The sequence below is a fragment of the Quercus lobata genome, chromosome 3, assembly GCF_001633185.2.
Source record: "Quercus lobata isolate SW786 chromosome 3, ValleyOak3.0 Primary Assembly, whole genome shotgun sequence".
In the NCBI taxonomy this organism is placed as follows: Eukaryota; Viridiplantae; Streptophyta; class Magnoliopsida; order Fagales; family Fagaceae; genus Quercus; species Quercus lobata.
Window position 1 is genome coordinate 61348881 of NC_044906.1, and position 12231 is coordinate 61361111.

The window sequence follows — 12231 nt, forward strand, 5'->3', positions numbered from 1 at the left end:
AACAACCCTCTTCAAAGGTAAAAACAATGATTATGATGAAGACAATGTTCATCTTTGCATACTGTTTGATGAATTTTCTACTTCTAATCTAATTTGACAAATAATCTTTTTCCTCATGCATGTTTCTCCTCATCCAGCATCAAATTCTTCAGGGTACTGAGATCAATTCTATACCAGGATTTTTTTAATGTTTTTGCTTATCATTGATCTCTGTAAGCTTCACTAAGGACTAATAGATGTTATTTTCAATTTTTATGGAATATTTCAAACATAATGCTTCAGGTTAGCATATGTTGAATTCAAACTCAGTGATATAGAGTGTAGCCTTCAACTTTAGCATAAGATTGAATATCTGGAATCAGTACTATTTATGCTTAGAAAATTCTTTACTTAGGAGTACACGGTGAATATAGTGATGTTGTTTTCAAAATCCTTGATGAATTAGATTACAACCTAAAAACCCTTAATTGAATAAATCGGTATCATGTTAACTACATGGTCAACTATATTTCCAAGGTAGAAGGTAGTAAACCTCATACAAAAGGTGCTTACAATGCAGGTTAACTAAGACTTATAGCTTATGCTTTAGAAATCAAGAGTAATTCTGCTAAATGCCAATGAATCCCAACTTAATTAAAGGCACTGCTTTTAAATTTTAATCCTTCTTGAAGCTGAATTGGTTTAACTAATAATTTATGAACAGTTTTTTTTTTTTTTGGTGGACATAATATTACTTGCACATTGTGAGAATTAACAGCTTGACTTTTGTCAGGATTATGACAGCAAAGAGATGTTCTCAATCCAAGATGATCGCATCAGCCACTTGCTGCCTGCATTTTACCAAGATATGATAGTGAGGGTGTACTCTAAGAAGCCTGAACTGGTTTGTGGAAAATAAAGACATTGATTTTGCAAAGTCATTTATATGGTTAGGATATTTCTTTATGACCTATGCAAATGTTACATACAGGTGGAAGCAGTGTCTGAGGCCTTCGAAAACTTTCAGCTGAAGACTTATGGAATGAAAGCGCAGGTTCATGCAACTCCTGACTCAAAGAAGCAGCGCCGGAGATAATTGCTTGCTAGAAGATGTGTGACCTTTATATTTCTCTTAATTGGAATAGGTACATAGTCATTGATAAAGAAACATAGTAATGCCATGAGCAAATGTGCAATGTCCATATATAATGAATAATATGAGCAGATGTGTATATCCAAATATCTCAATTCCAGGTAAAAATGTATAAAATGAATCTCACTCAATTTGCTTGGATACCCAAGCTTAAAATTTCCTTGTTGCTCTCATATATACTAGCTATTGGGGCTGTACTATATAGTGTTGATTGTGATTCTGGTTTGTGTATTCAACAAATGGGATATGCAGAATATAGGGTAAGAAAATAAGCAGGTGCTGATTTAGTGGTTCAACTACTTGAAAATTTGTCTCTAGAAAATATTAAATTAATTGGAATTGTAGACCTTAATTATATTCAAAATTCATAAATCACAATTTACTAAGATTAGTTGTGAAACTTTCAATGTTTCTAAGTTGGATCCTTTTGATGGAAATAAGAGCTATTCCTAAGAAGCATGGACACAGACATGACATGGAAGTGATGGAACACGGTAATACAACATTTCTTCTTGCTCCACTATGGGAGTTACTGCTCAAGCCCTTTGCATAACAATGCCTAGCTTAAGTATGAGCAGAGCTCAAAAACCTTCCACTAAGTACTTCCCATCAAGTTTGGGACCAATGCATCCTGTTACCTCACACCTTGACACATTCGAACTTCCCATTTAAAAAAAAAAAAAAAAAAAACTTTATTACCTTACGTTGAACTTCAAAAGTCCGTTTGGATGCATTGAAAAAAAAAAAAAAAAACTTGAAAATTATTTTTGAAATTAGAAAAAAAAGTTTAGAAGTGTTCCTGTTAAAAAAACTTTTGATGCCTTAAATCAAACCAATCTAATATAGGATATAATTTGAAAGTGGTCATTGGTTTTGCTTAATTAGGCATATAGAAATTATATTTTATTGATATTTAGGTAAGGGAATACTTAGGAAGTACAAACACTTCATTTAGGGTGCTGTACTCCTATTTTACATGTGTCGTATCGACCATTTCATGCTATAATTTTTCAAAAATTACTCATAAATGCCCTAGAGAATAATGAACGAATTCAATTATTATGTTATTTCATTTTAAGGAAATCTTTTTAGTAATTTTGATGGTCCCAAAACTAATCCTCACTATAACTAAATTGCTCAAGAGAATAAGGAACAAAATCACACCAAACTTGATTTCTAAAATATAGAACTCATTAAGATACTAAGATAAATAGTAATTAGTAAGTACTCTTAGAATACGGTAACATGGTATTCTTTCTTCACACATTCAAAGTGAGTCCAACCACACACACACATATATATATATACACTCCAAGAGAAATATGCATCAAAGGAAATTAAGCCATCTAGGCAGGGTGAAGTCTCCTCCAATGACAGAGACTCTGCCATCATTTTACACCAAATGCTGCCAAACATTTTGCCACACCGTTACACAACTATAATTGTTTGAGACACCTGAGTGAAATAAGATCAAATATTTGATATATACGTCAGTTTTTTAGAGATGAAATTTAAATCCTAAATCTTTTTTTTTTTTGAGAAACAGGTAAGTCAATTTTATTGAGGTAAATCAGCCTGAAATACATGAATTAAATCTTGTGGAAGTTCTTCTATCCACACATCTGTATCAGCAGATAAAACTGCTCTCTTAGCAAGGGAGTGGCATATGGCATATGATTTTAATCAATTGAGTTATAAGGCTTATGGCATATACATAATTTACGTGCAAAGTAGTTTTAATTTTTAATCTATTTTCTTTTTAATGTTGGAAATATTGTTAAATGGTACGTATAATAAATATTTTAGATAGCAAAATACAGTGCATGACGTGGTTAATATGTTAGTATGTATAAATATTTGAAGATAAACCTTGTTGTTTTAAATATAACGGTACACGTCAAACGGCACTCTTCAATTGGGAATTGTAATTCTCAAGGAGTAGTTGAGTTCGAAGGCGCGACTTTTCGAATCTTTCTCTGTCTCTCTCAGGTTTGTTATTTATTTGCTATTAGCTTTTCGATTTATTTAGCTGACTAATTAGAAATCAATCCTTATCTCTCTCATCATCTACAACAATCTATGATCTAAAATTTTTTGGTATAAAAAAGGAAATTGAATACGAAATTAATGAGTCTAAACAAGAATTAAAATTAATAGAATAGTTTGAAAATTTGATTTTTCACCCTAATTGGTTAATTGGATTGGATTTTGGTTCTTGAGGCTTGAGTATGAAGAGTTTGGGTTAGTTAAAAAAAAAGGGTTGTGGAGTGGGTTTCAAAATACCAAATTTCGGTGTTGAGAAAAAACCAGACAGGGGAGTATGAAACTAGAGCTTTTGTTTGGGGACAAGTTCTTGAGTTATATTGCTGTAATGTCTCTGAAAATTTATGGTTTTTTCAGCATTGAAGCCAAAGTCCATAGTTTGACATACATTTTAGCTTTAGCTCTTGGTTGAGATATGAGTAATTTTCTGATGTTGGGAGGCCTAAGGGTCCCTATGATAGTCTTTATTGGTGTGATGTAAAAACAAGGTTTTTATAATCCTTTTAAAGGTGGCCAACAATGCTCAAAATGGGTCTCTAAGATATCGAAAAATTGGTGTGTCATAATGAAAGCTTGAAATTAAAAAAAAAAAAAAAAAATCTACTTATCAAAAAAAATAAAAATAAAAAATCTACTTATCCAAAAAAAAAAAAAAACTATCTAGTGACTGATTTGTGGAGTATAAAAATGATGTTTAATGAAATTATGGTAATTTTAGATTATATTTATTGGAGTTCTTAAAATCTGGCTTTAGGCTTAAAAATGTATTGTGTTAAGGGCAATATTGGTAAAACAATTTTGCAAAATCAAAAGAAGCCATGGAAACTGTATTTGAATTCCTAAGACTTCATTTGGGTGGTCTTTAGGGCTGGGGTTAGTGGGGTATGACGGGATCTTATTTTGGAGATCTAAGGATCGTTTAACTGAATATGTAAAAATTGGGTTTTGGTGTCATTCAGGGAAACATGTGGTTAAGACATAGAGGTTTTTGGTGGACTAAAACTGGAGTTTTTGTACTGCCTTAGATCTCTTTGGGGGTTGTCTTAAATCAGTTTGAAGGGTTAAGCACATGTAAGTAAGCATTTATACCTTATACATATTAATAGATGCCTTTCTACTTCTAATTGATTTAATGTCCTATTAGTATGAGGCATTTCAAGCATGTACATGTTTCTAGAATCTAATTGTTCAAATTGCATTTGATTTTCTATGAGGAATTCATTGCTCATTTTAGTCATGATGTTTTGAGAAATTATTAGAGTTGGTGATTATGAATACTTTGCTCATGATGTTTTGTTTTTACATTTTTTTTTTTTTTTTTGGTTCTAATTAGTTGAGAAAATAAAATATAGAAAGTCAATGAGCTCTTGCTCAAATGATACATAATAAAGGGTGGAGTATAACACATTTGTGCATGTGTAAACTTAACAAAAAAGAAAAAAAATGATTCTGTTGGTGATAATGCAAAATTCCAGCTATGATGCAATGAGAGGTTGTCTGGAAGAGGACCTTAAACGCTACAATGACTTCAAGTAAGAGTGCTTTGCATGGACCTTAGGCACTGATTTTGTAGACAGTTACTACTTTGAATTAGGTGTGTTCAAAAAGAAGTGTTTCATGCAAATATTCATGCACTTGTTTCAGATGGAGCAACCTTACCTATCAATTGGGCAGAATCTAGATGACAATGGAGTGGGGTGAGGTTGGGTTAGCTTAGGTCTAAGGTTTGGTTATCAGTGATGCTGAATCTAGCCTTATTAATTTTGGTTGGGCTGGTTGGGGCTTAGTCCATGAATACTAGCTACTTTGTTTTGGGGGGAGGAGGGTGGTTGGTGCCTCTTGCTTTCAACTGTGTGTATGGAAAATGTGCTTTGAGGCAAGATTAACAGGTAATCGCTCCTTTCTTTCTTTTTTGATTTGGTGGAATTCTTAAATACTGTCCAAACTAGTTGATACCGTATTGTACCGGCCGATACTTATCGTACTAGTCAATGAATAGGTATAGAAACACCCTTTAAAATGTAATGCTTTAAATACCGGCCATTACTAGGTTATACTGGACTTAGCGGAGAAAAATAGACATTTTGGCCAGTAATCAAAACTAGGCCGGTTCAAAAAATAAAAATCCAATCACATAGCCCAGTCACTGCTACTCACTACCACATTAGTGGTCATTGCCATGTCTTCGATCGCCTAATCCTCAGCTTCTTGCCCTCCTATCGTCTCCTCTCCTCGTTCTTCTTCTTCTCTTCTTTTTTCCCCCCCTGTTTTGTCTGCCCTACGTATGAATATCTTATGCAACAGTGAAATCTGATGGAAAGTGAAGGTTTTTTTCTTTATCTCCACCCACCCACTGGGCCATGTGGCCAAGTTTTAATGTTTTGCAATTTTTCTTCTTTATCTAGGTACAATGGTGTATATATATAGATCATTCTTGTTTAGGCTTTGATAGGTGAGGCATACATTTATTATATTAATGACTCTTAGCTAATCATATAGGCTTGACCGATATATATATGTATGTATATGTGTGTATGTATGTATATATATATATATATATATATAAACTAGCAGTTCACCATTTTTAACCAGTACCAAAATATTTCATTCTCCCTGACCAAACCAAAATGACCTCTAGTACAGTATTGACAACTTTGATACCGCCTTTGAAAAATAACAAAAGATTGGAAGTTTCTTGAAAAATTTCATACTTAGACAAATAAAAAACTTTGTGATAATTAAATAATACTCGAACTAAACTCAGTTGAAATGGGAGTTTACAGAAATCCATTTTCAGCTACTAACTCTGAAATTAGACAACCAAAACACATAAGATTACCAAATTACTCTAGGCATTGATATTCAAATAAAGTCCAATGATTAAAAGCTAGTAGCATATTATTGCAAATTGCAAAGGGAATCAAGAGTTGACTCGATAATACAAACAAATTATTGACGAACCCTAAGTGGGTGGTTGCATGGCAAATTTAGCTCGTATTTCTAGATCTCTTTTGTCTCTAAGGAACTTAGAAATGCATGTTATGAATTATAATGGATCATTGTCTTGGGTGGAGTTAGGAAAGTCTTGGCATATCTAGCTTAGAAGAGAAGAGAGCCAAAGGCGAACATGTTAAGTTGGTTGGCATAATATTATTAAAACATTGTGCTACACAAAGCCAATATATTGAAGAGAGAGAAAGGGATAGAGAGTGCAGATATGAATCAAATTTTCTGGGGTGGTTGTAGATATTTAGCAGCTGTTCTTTCTGTTTATGGCTCTTGGTGTTACTTTTCAATATCTTGAATCTTTCCCTCATTTTGCTATGTGAAGATTTTTTCTGTCAAAAGGACACTTGTAATCTGCACTAGATTAAAAGAATGTATATATCTAATGGTGAAAACATTTAGCTCTGTTTTGTATTGGATGAATTTAACCCCACCAATTGATTATAAAACAAGTGCATAGTTAATTTTTTCCTGTGCAGACAAATGGCAAAAGCCCTTATATGGGCAACAGCAGAGGATTTGGCAAGGAATAGAGGACAAGTTCTCTCTCTTTATCGCCAAATATTGCGGAGCATCAACTCCCCAAAGCTGCCACTCGCATTTGCAGCAAGATTGGCTAAGAAAGCAGAGGTTCGTGCTATCTTCATGTTGGCTTCTAAAGAGTCATCCCTGCATAACATTGATGGCCTTGTTGACACTGCTGAGTACTCTCTTTCCCTTTTAAGGAAAGGTGAAATTCCCAAATCTATATATATCTAAAAGCTGAAGCGTAGCATTTATTATTGCTACGCTCCAATTAAGCCACGTCAATGTCATGTTATCATTTATTCTCCTTCTTTCTTTTTTATTTTTTGTTTTACTGATTGCTATTTATGGATTTTCTTCTTAAATTCAAGTGTTACTTTGTCTCCAAATCTATAGGTGTCTCTCCATTAACCCAGACTCTTGAGATGCCACTATCATATGGAATTCCTATAGTCACGGATAGATTGCAACCTCCTCACCTCTCATTTTTTTTCCTATAAATTTTCAATTGTTCTCTCTTTACAAATTGATTGGTATGACCTTCAATGGGATAGTTTCTTGAGTGTTTTTTCCGTTTTTTCAATCATGACTCAAGTCTGTCTACCAAAACCCAATCAAATGAGTGCAAGAGACAGATAGTGACTCTAAAGGTTGCAGACTAAATTGAAGCAGATGAGATGGGAGGTGAACATTAGTACCCTAGGTCCAAAGGGTATAAACTCAAATTGAGTTCCGCTATTTGTATTATTCTTATTCTTTTTTTTATTTATTCCCATCTTATTACTAGAAAAAAAAAATGTAGTTCAATTTTAGGATTTCATGATGAAAGAGATTGAGTTTTCATGGTCTCAACACTATTAAAATATATATTTTTTTCTTTTTCAAAATTGATTTGAGTTGGGCATTTGATCATGTTTGTTATAAATTGTTTTATGGTTGCCTTTCTCTAGATTGTAGGAATGATACTCTCAATATGTTTGCTATAATGTATGATAATTAACTTCAATGTGATATTTTTATTTTGGTCTTTGTTTTATAGTAAGAGTGTTATTCGTTTTTGTCAAAGAGATATTGCTATTGTTCTCTTTTTCCAGTCATCTTATATGCTAAACTAAATTTCATTTTTATCTTTGTTTTGTTTGTCAATTCCTTGACAGATGTCAATGATCAAGACTCGTAATCTCTGGAGACTTTTTAATCTATTGAAGGTCATGCTAATCAATTGGTAACCATTCTTTTCTTAGAACCTTTCGAAGGAAAGAGGAATAAATTTGTTGCTTTTCTTGGGTGGTGCTTGATATTTGCTTTTTATGGTTTAATACACATCAGCTATATTAGATTTTCATTTCCGTATACTAATAATTTGTTGTTTATTCTTTAATTTGATTGTTTGGTGTCCCAGAAATTGTGGGAAAATGGAAGAGAAAGAAAGTAGAGTTTGAATATTAAATTTTTTGTGTATGGAATTTGAGATGTAACAGTTTAAATTTTTTTATCATGATTTTTTAAAGGAAACTCTAATTCTTCAAAGTACATCAACTTAAGTAGATTGTTGTGTTGTGGCTAGAATTTTTGTGTTTGGGACCTTAGTTTGTCTGTTTGGTTGATGAATAACTTTGGAGATTGTTTAGCTTATGAGAAATTTTTTGGTATTTTAGGAGTAAGGAAATTCAAAGAATTGAATTATTTTTAAATTCCATTAGTACCTAGCTTTATGCTAATTGTTGTGTGGATAGAAAAACTAATTGGTTCTTGATTTTCGAATGCCTATCTATAATACTGTGTTCATGAACAATAATTGGGTTTTTAGTTTTAGATTTTGAATTATGCTATTTTTTCAACAACTTGATTTTCTTTTTAGAATTTTCTCTTCTTGAATATCTAGAATACTATGTACATGAGTTTTAAACAAAACTTAATAATACTATTTCTTTTGGATTTTACTATTAAACATAATATGATATAGCTGATGTGTTCTAATGAAGGCAGAAGCAATTGCTATTTTTGGGGTATAGCAATTGATACAATCTGATAACTTCCCATAGCCATTTGAAAGTCATAACCTAGAATGCTAATAGACATCTTCTCCAAGGCAAGAACAATTGGCCGAGTTTAGCAAGTTTGCCACCAACTTTGACCATGTTATGGCAATACAAGTGACATGGGTGGAATCAATGGCACGTTACTATTTGACAATTTGGTCTTTGATGGAAATTGATATAAGTGAGGGTCTATTAAATTTGAACCTTTTGTTGAAGTAAGGTTTGTTTAATATGTATTTTATTTATTTACCTTATTGTAAATAAGTTTTTATACATGATGATTCTAACCTATAAAACTTCACTTTAATTTACTCTCTTTTTTATCTTTTTTTTTTTTTTTTTGTGGTCTTATTTGTTTCTGTTGGCAACTAACTAGACATCACTTTTAGGAATTAAGGATTTAGCAACTGGCACAAAAGTTGCATCTCAAAATTTATAAGAATTAAAATATGATAAAGTCTCATTATGGGAAGAAAAATAGGAAATCTAATGTTGTGTTGGTTTGTCCCTCCATTATTAGGTTACAAATATCATATCTAAAAAAAACCCAAAATAATATAATGATATATTTGTAGAGATAGAGAGTTGAAAAATACTTTTAGAAATAATTTAATTTTTTAGGAGAAAACCATCTTCAATAAATTTTAGCAAATAAATTATGGATTATATCATATTACAAAATACTTATCTATTTCCACGCATCGTGTGGGTTTGCGACTAGTACATATAATGAGTAAGTCATCTCTCCCTCTCTCTCTCTCTCTCTCTCTCTCTCTCTCTCTTTGTTCAGTGTTTAAAACTTTCTTTATCTCTACAAGATACAAATGGAACAATCTGAGTTTGATGTGACATCTTGTTTACTAAAATCAAAATTTTAGTCCTTTGTGATGCATGGATGTATGTTTATTATGCACCCATCTATGACCATAAGTTGGCCAGATAATTCTCAAAAGCAGTTCCATTTTTATTGAACTGAAAAAGTGGATTCATCATATATCTTTGGGAAAAAAATTGTTGTCTGGTTGTCTTTTCATTTTGTCCATGTGTGAGGAATATTCCTTATATAATATGGTTTATATTGATTCTGAGGTCAACAATAATAGCTCACCGTGAGAAAGTCACTTACTATATGCTATTGATTATATATTTAAGACAATGATTTACGAATACAAAGAATGAACTAATGCAGTGCATTATGACCCTTGCATTTATGGTAATGCCAACATGCACAATGAAGCTCGTGAGCAAGAATTTCAACCAATACTTCATTTAATATAAAAATAAGTTACATGATCAGAAGAATTATCATCTCCTTTCAGGTTTTCATATTATTATGCAGAAGACAAGTAAATATTGTGTGAGATGTGATTGGGAATAATAATATATGACCTAGGTCAACTAAATAACTTGTGATGATGAGATTGCAACATGAATGTCATCTTCATTTTTCTAGTAAAATAAAAGATTTTTTTTTATCAAGATATGGATGACTTCATTATTCATATCTGTAACATGCAGATATTTGGAGGCAGAATTTAAATATCTTAAAACATCTTTTGGTCAATATATTTTCTTTTGTATTCAGAAATTTGTTCTCAATCGATTTAGTTCTTATAAAACATTGATTGAATATTTTTATATATTGCTCTTCACCATTTATGCTTGTCACTTCAGGTATATTCAGCAAATCATTTATACCTCATTTAGGCATTAGGATGCTAGTCACTTTAAATTCATTATAAATATTCTGTGTGAGATCTTTGTTTGGCTATATTTTTTGTCATTTGGAATACTTAATCAAATTGGAAGGGTTAGCTTTTAATTCTTTAGTTTTCCAAATCTTCTCCTCACTCTCCCCCCCCCCCCCCCACCCCCTCTTTCTCTCTCTCCTGATGATTCAGTATGTTCATTGATTTGTTGCTGAGTGCCTGCTCTTTGGGGACTAGGGTCAACTGGTTTGTGTGAGTAAATCATATCTTGAGGGGTCAAGGTATGGTAGAGCAAGACTTGCTTCTTATGTGTGAAGACAATACTGCGGAGCTGATTTGTATTCAATGTCAAAGAATACGTTTTCTTCATAAGATGTGTTGCAAATAATTTGTATCTATGAAAAAAATTTGAGATATTGCTATTAATAAACCTGATTATGGAAAGGTTTCTGAAAGTTGCACTTGAACTCTTGAAGGAATTTTTGTTCGTGATAATGAAATTGGAATCAAGCTTTATCAAATTTCTGTTAAATCAGGCTACCATTTGGCACAAAAAAATTTCCAGAGATTGTGACAGGACGGAATGCTCTACTGGGGTATTTGGGAGCCGCATCTTATTAAAGATTTGGAGGCTCCATTTACCAAAAAAAAAAATCAAAGTCTTTATGTGGCGGGCATGTAAGAATATATTGCCAACCCATGTGAATTCAATGAAGCGAAGAGTAATTTCAGAGGAAACCTGTGAAGCATGTAAACAATTCCCTGATACAAGTCTTCATCTTCTTTGGGTATGCAATGTTGCACAGGATGTATGGGCTAGCTACTCTGTTTGGCTGCGGAAATGTGTTCAAGGTCAGTAGGATATATTCAGCTTATGGGTGAGTTGTTGGATCGACTAGAAGAGGATGAGTTTGAGCTTCTTTTGGTGCAAGCATGGTTATTTGGCATCAAAGAAATGTGGTGGTTCATGGTGGGCAGCTCCAAGAGCCCAGTGCTTTGAATCACTGTGATAGGGATGTCTTAGAGGAGTATCGACAGACCCAAACACAAATGTTGATTCCAAATCCTGCAGTATCTGTTGAGGTATGATGTCCACCTCCGTCCTCTCGGTTTAAGCTCAATTTTGATGCTGCATTGTTTGCTGATCTTGATGAGATTAGGATGAGAGCAATAGTTCAAAATGAAAAAGGGGGAGATGATGGCATTTATATCAGCCAGAGGCCCTTCTATAGTTGATAGTGTAACGCTCCAAAATCATATATAATAAAAGTCTATTCAATCTAAAATAATCCATAAAAATATTAAATAAATGTAACTAGCAACCTAAAATCTCATCACAAACGTCAGAGTTCTAATCCACCAAAGATAAAACATTCTCAAAATAATTTTTCAGTAAAATGTTTAATGTCATAAAAATAATTATAAAAATCCTCAGTTTTACAAAATAAATTGTCTTCCAAGAATCTCTACTCCAATAATCCCTCTAATATATCTGTAAGGGGGAAATAGAGAGGGGGGGGAGGGGGTGAGATAACTCAATAAGTGGAATCCACTAACATTGAGGTATGGGAACAAACCTTTTAAATAAATAATTCTTATAACAAATTCATAACTTGAAATTCATTAATATTTTGTCATCAAATATTTCACATAAAAAAAATATCTTTATATTGTGAGCCATAATATATATATATATATATATATATCAATACCATCATTTAAACAATTTCCTAGATTTTTCTCGTGGTTAACATTTACGTCTCGTTGACAGGGT